Source organism: Chiloscyllium plagiosum, unplaced genomic scaffold (assembly GCF_037043375.1).
Source record: "Chiloscyllium plagiosum isolate Xiang-an unplaced genomic scaffold, Cpla_swu_hap1 HiC_scaffold_18, whole genome shotgun sequence".
Classification (NCBI taxonomy): Eukaryota; Metazoa; Chordata; class Chondrichthyes; order Orectolobiformes; family Hemiscylliidae; genus Chiloscyllium; species Chiloscyllium plagiosum.
This window is the reverse complement of record NW_028270156.1, coordinates 90,846,843-90,852,111: the sequence shown is the minus strand read 5'-3', so window position 1 is coordinate 90,852,111 and position 5,269 is coordinate 90,846,843. Positions and strand designations below refer to the sequence as shown.

At 43.4% G+C, this 5,269-nt stretch overlaps 1 non-coding gene across 1 annotated transcript; it reads left to right on the top strand.

Moving 5' to 3' along the window:
• Positions 1-4,288: 4,288 nt before the first annotated feature.
• trnas-uga (transfer RNA serine (anticodon UGA)) lies at positions 4,289-4,370 on the top strand. Its single transcript has one exon. It is a non-coding gene; the product is annotated as a tRNA-Ser (tRNA).
• Positions 4,371-5,269: the final 899 nt, after the last annotated feature.

The following is a 5,269-nucleotide window of genomic DNA, read 5'->3' as shown; positions in this document are numbered from 1 at the left end:
AATGACCTGGCCTGCACACCCATCTGTAGCAATGAATTCCATACATTCACCATTCTCTGGATTAAGAAGTTTGTCCTTATCTTCGTGCTGTAAGTTCTTCCCTTTACTCTCAGATTGTGCCCAGGTGTCCTCGTCTGTTTTCGCAATGGAAACAGCTTGTCAACAACTGCTATGTCTAGCCGATTCAGCATTTTGTGTGTTTCAGTCGGATCCCTTCTTATTCCTCAAAACTAAATCGAGTGGAGAATAAGTATCCTCAAACTTTCCCCAAATCTTCAGCTTTAAATTCCGAGGGCCATTCTCATGAACCTCCTCTTAATTCGTTCCAGGGCCAGGACGTCCTTCTGGAGATATGTGACCCAAACTGAAGATAACACTCCAAACGTGTTCTGAATACAGTCTTACGGCGCCTCCGAAATAAATCCCTCGTTTCATATGCAAGTTCTCCCAAAATAAATACCATCATTGTATTTGTAGTTATTACCTACTGACTCAATGTTCAAATTTACTATGAGAGTCGTGGAATAGAACTCGCGGGTTTCTTTGCACTTTTTGATCAATATAAGTTCAACCTGGCCTTTCTTTCCCCGTACCACGAGCACCTCACTTTCTCGAATTGTATTATACTCACTCATTCATCCCCAGTTTGGTTGGAATAACGAGCTGAGACAGGAGACACTGCAGACTTACTGCAGAACGCTGTACTCATGGCAAACCTGACAAACTGATCATTCTCATTATCTCCAGTCACCATTCTTTCATGTTACATCAACAATAAAGACATCATTGTCATTCTATTATTGTGCTGACATTGCGTTTACTTTGCAGTTGTCTATGGATTGTATATCGAAATCTAAAGGCTCATGATATTTTGAGGAAATACATGTTTCCTTTCCTGAGAAAGAAGCAAGAGGCAGTTTTCGGAGCACGTCAGTCCTGTGCTGCACACTGCAGTCGAGGGTTAGGAGTGCGTCGGCGGGGGGGTCGGGGGTTCTCCTCCGCAGCTCCAACCTAAAAGTGTGTCCAGCTTTGAGAGTGAACACAGAGCAGAAATCGGAAATGACGTATGTGGATCGAGAGGTGGAGAGTGAAAAAAATGGGCGAGTTCCATATGCAGAGAAAAAGATTTGCAAATAGAGGCAGGTATTGTGGTACACAGTGAAAGGCTCAATTCTTCATTTGACAAATGTGCGAATGATCAGAAACGAAAAGACAGGAGCTAACCATTTATTCAAAGCCTTTCACCAGCTCAGGGCAAGGGACGCAACATTCGACCGGGTATACTATTTTTTTTTATATTGATGGTTTTAAGCTTTAGATAGATTTTGATATATATGCTGCTTTGTAAGATAAGACTGATGATTTCTCCAGCATTATCATATCGAAAAAATAACAAAACGGTTTTGTCCATCTGAAACTTTAACGATGATTCTCTCCCAGATATTGTCAGGCCTGCTGAGAATTTCTAGCAATTCCTATTTTATTTTCAGATTTCCATCATTCAAGGTTCTTTGTTTAATGTTAACCTTAGTAGTGTTTGCATCAATATCAATTCCGTGCCAACTACAGAGAATATTTCCTGATTCTAAAAATCCATCAGAAATGCTTGTCAGCATGATGAATGAACAGAACCGAACTCCTTTTTCATGAGCGGGCATCAAGCCCGGGTGGCAGCGGTGAGAGTGTCGCATCTTGACCACGAGACTACCAGGGAGACCAACACGTGCCGTGATATCTTTGTTCCTTGACACTGTGTTTGCCATTTACTTTGTGACCATTTTTGCAGCAGACCAGATCCTCAATTTCTTACAGTTATTACAGTGTGAAGAAATGCTATGTGGACCATCGTTCGGTGTGGCTCACAGCCATTTATCTATTCCATTGCACGTTTCCAGTATTTATTTGAGAGCTTCGTGTGCTCTGGTGTTTCCAGGGCAAATAGGAAAGTATTCCTCTTGCAATCGTAAATGACTTAATAATGGGCCTGAGTTGACTTGGTCCCATTGCGTTATAATCCCCTTAAGTAACACGTTCTCATTTTAACTCACGCAGACGCTTGCCCGAGAGGGGTAGATGCCTCACGATTATATCCACTTCATGTCCTTCACGTCAAGTCTTTGGACCCCCACACAAGATTCTTTGACAAAAGGCAACTTTAGGTGTAACAGAAGCCATTTCCCCAGACAATGACAAGCGTTGTGGTTAGGTGAGATATTAAATGGGCGGTGAGCTGGGATAGAGCCTCCAACCTTCTCATGTGCACAAGAAATTTCAAAATCTCACTGACCCAAGGAACCTGGCAAGACAGCACTCAGCGAACATGTGTCAGGAAATTTCCGTCAGGAAATTTGTCAAATTCAAATATGGGAAAGCAGAACGCTCCACTCCAGGTAGGAGTCAAACTGACAATCTTCGTAGCCAACGTTATACACGTGACCCATCACGACATTGTGATACCGCAAACACTTGCGTCATAGCTTGTTGTTTTGTAACGGGGAGAGAGGCAGAAACAGGAATTACAAGGTGAACAACCAACAAATGAAATGGCTGCCATGAATAACGACCCCAGATCTAACAAACGGTCCCTGTTAACTTTGTTTTCTCCATAGGTTCTGTCAGACCGCTGAGTTTCTTTGCATTTGTTCAGATTTATGTAAATCAGAATGAAGCTTGAGACAATTCAGCGTAGATGCTGCTTCTGAAATTTAATAATTAGTGATGTGTAACGACACGGCAGTGAACCCTTCTGTTAATTAAACTGAACACCCAGATTACCTCATCTCTCCTCTTAATATGCTAAAATATGAGTGATACAAAACTCCAAAATTCCACGACTTAACGAAAAGGATATCTATTCATTTTAACAACTATTCACAAATCAACCCTCGCTTTCTCTTAACTGCTAAATATCTGCCTCTAACTCAATAAAATTGTCCAGTTCCAATGGAACACTTATTGAAATTATAGCAACTTAATCTGAAATCGATGCCGGGGCTGTGGTTGTCAGTATGTTCCTTTTTTCTGGCTGAAGATCTCCATGCATCAACTTCGTCCTTTTACTGCAAATATGTTTCAAATTATAAAGGTACCTTGGATCGAGAGTGTTTCGTTGACAGTTCCACTCTTGATATCAGTGACTCTGTCTGACTTTGAAGCTACCTGCCTTTTTTATGCCTCCAGCACTGGATCGTCTAATTCCTGGATGTTGGCAAAAGCCATAAATTCAAGTAGGATTGGGTTTGCATTTCCTGGGGCATAGGAAAGAACGAATTGTTAAAAGGTAACAAACTCAGGTATCTATTTCACAGTCAAATCTGCAACATCTTCAATTTTCCCGAACACTATGAGACTGCTGGTTAGTCATGTGGCAGATATTTGTAAGCTCTCAGTTCAGAACAACATTCACTCTCCCTTAGCGGTACACTTTCCGCCTTCAACTTCATAACAAGTGTCTTCACGATAAATTAGTAGAATTCATGAATTCGAACTCCCTGATCGGGAATGGAACACTGACTGTGGATCTGAGTGCACCAAATCCTCACCAGTAAGCTATCAGGGAAAAAGACGGTTCTCTTCTGCCTTCTCTCACTGATTCCGTTTTTAACTTTTCAGTTGCGATCATTTTGCCTCCAGATCAATTTCTCCCTGTCGGTGTGTTCATCCGGCATGGAAAATGAGCCTTTGTGACATCGTGTCGATGAAGAATATCATGCAGTCCCAGTTTCCAGCGCTTGTGTGTTCTGACCTTTCAAATGCTCATGGCAATGAGGTTACCCCTTAATCGCCAATTGCAGAGGAGGGAAGTTCCAGACTATCAAACTCCGTTCTCATTCCGTGGGGAAACTGCAGGTTTTGGGTCGGTGCATTTTGGAAATTGAAATTTGCACAAGAGCAGCGAGTACAACTATTTCATCTCACTGTCCTTTCCATATCCCAACTGACCTCAAAACATTCTCATTATCTGGAGAAGTAGGTTGTGCTCCACCTAAAGCTGCCTTTTGACGGAGGACCTTGCCGACGTGAAGCACATGGAACTCTCAGGAGATATACCGAAATATTTCCCTCTGAGTCTGGTACACTTCTGGTTCAGATCTCGAGTTTCCTGATTATCAATAAAAAATGCCTGGACCTGAGAGAAATGGGCGTTGGTTCAGATGGGTTTTCAGTCTGTCAAAATGAACACAGCTGGAAGTCCTTTGAAATTTGTGATCTGACGAAATGCGACCCGCAGTCCCAATGGAATCATAACTCATCACTTCAACATAGAACATAGAACAATAGTCTATCTGTAGTTGTGGCTGAGTGGTGAAGGCGATGGACTTGAAATCCATTGGGGCATTCCCATGCAGGTTCGAATCTTGTCAACTACAGAAGAGGGTGAAATTGGCGTGGGTGGCACAGTGGTTAGCACTGCTGCCTCATAGCGCCAGAGACCCGGGTTCAATTCCCGCCTCAGGCAGCTGACTGTGTGGAGTCATGCACACTCTCCCCATGTCTGGGTGGGTTTCCTCTGGGTGCTCCGGTTTCCTCCCACAGTCCAGAAATGTGCAGGTTAGGTGAATAGACCCCAAAAGCCCTCTGCTCCTCCACCTTACTAAAAACCCTACCGTTAACCCTGTATTCCGCATTCATATCTGTCCTTCCAAAATAGACAACCTCACACTTGACAGGGTTGAACTCCATCTGCCACTCCTCAGCCCAGCTCTGCATCATATCTAAATTCCTTTGCAGCCGACAACAGCCCTCCTCACTATCCACAACTCCACCAATCTTCGTATCGTCTGCAAATTTACTGATCCATCCTTCGACTCCCTCTTCCAAGTCATTCATCAACATTACAAACAGTAGAGGACACAGAACTGATCCCTGCGCAACTCCACTTGTAACTGGGCTCCAGGCTGAATACTTGCCATCTACCACCACTCTCTGATATCGACCGGTTAGCCAGTTCTCTATCCAACTGGCCAAATTACCCACTATTCCATGCCTCCTGACTTTCCGCATAAGCCTACCATGGGGAACCTTATCAAATGCCTTATGAAAATCCATGTTCACTACATCCACTGCTCTACCCTCATCCACATGCTTGGTCACCTCCTCAAAGAATTCAATAAGTCTTGTAAGGCAAGACCTACCCCTCACAAATCCGTGCTGGCTGTCCCTAATCAAGCAGTGTCTTTCCAGATACTCATAAATCATATCCCTCAGTACCATTTCCATTACCTTGCCTCCAACCGAAGTTAGACTAACTGATCTGTAATTCCCGGGG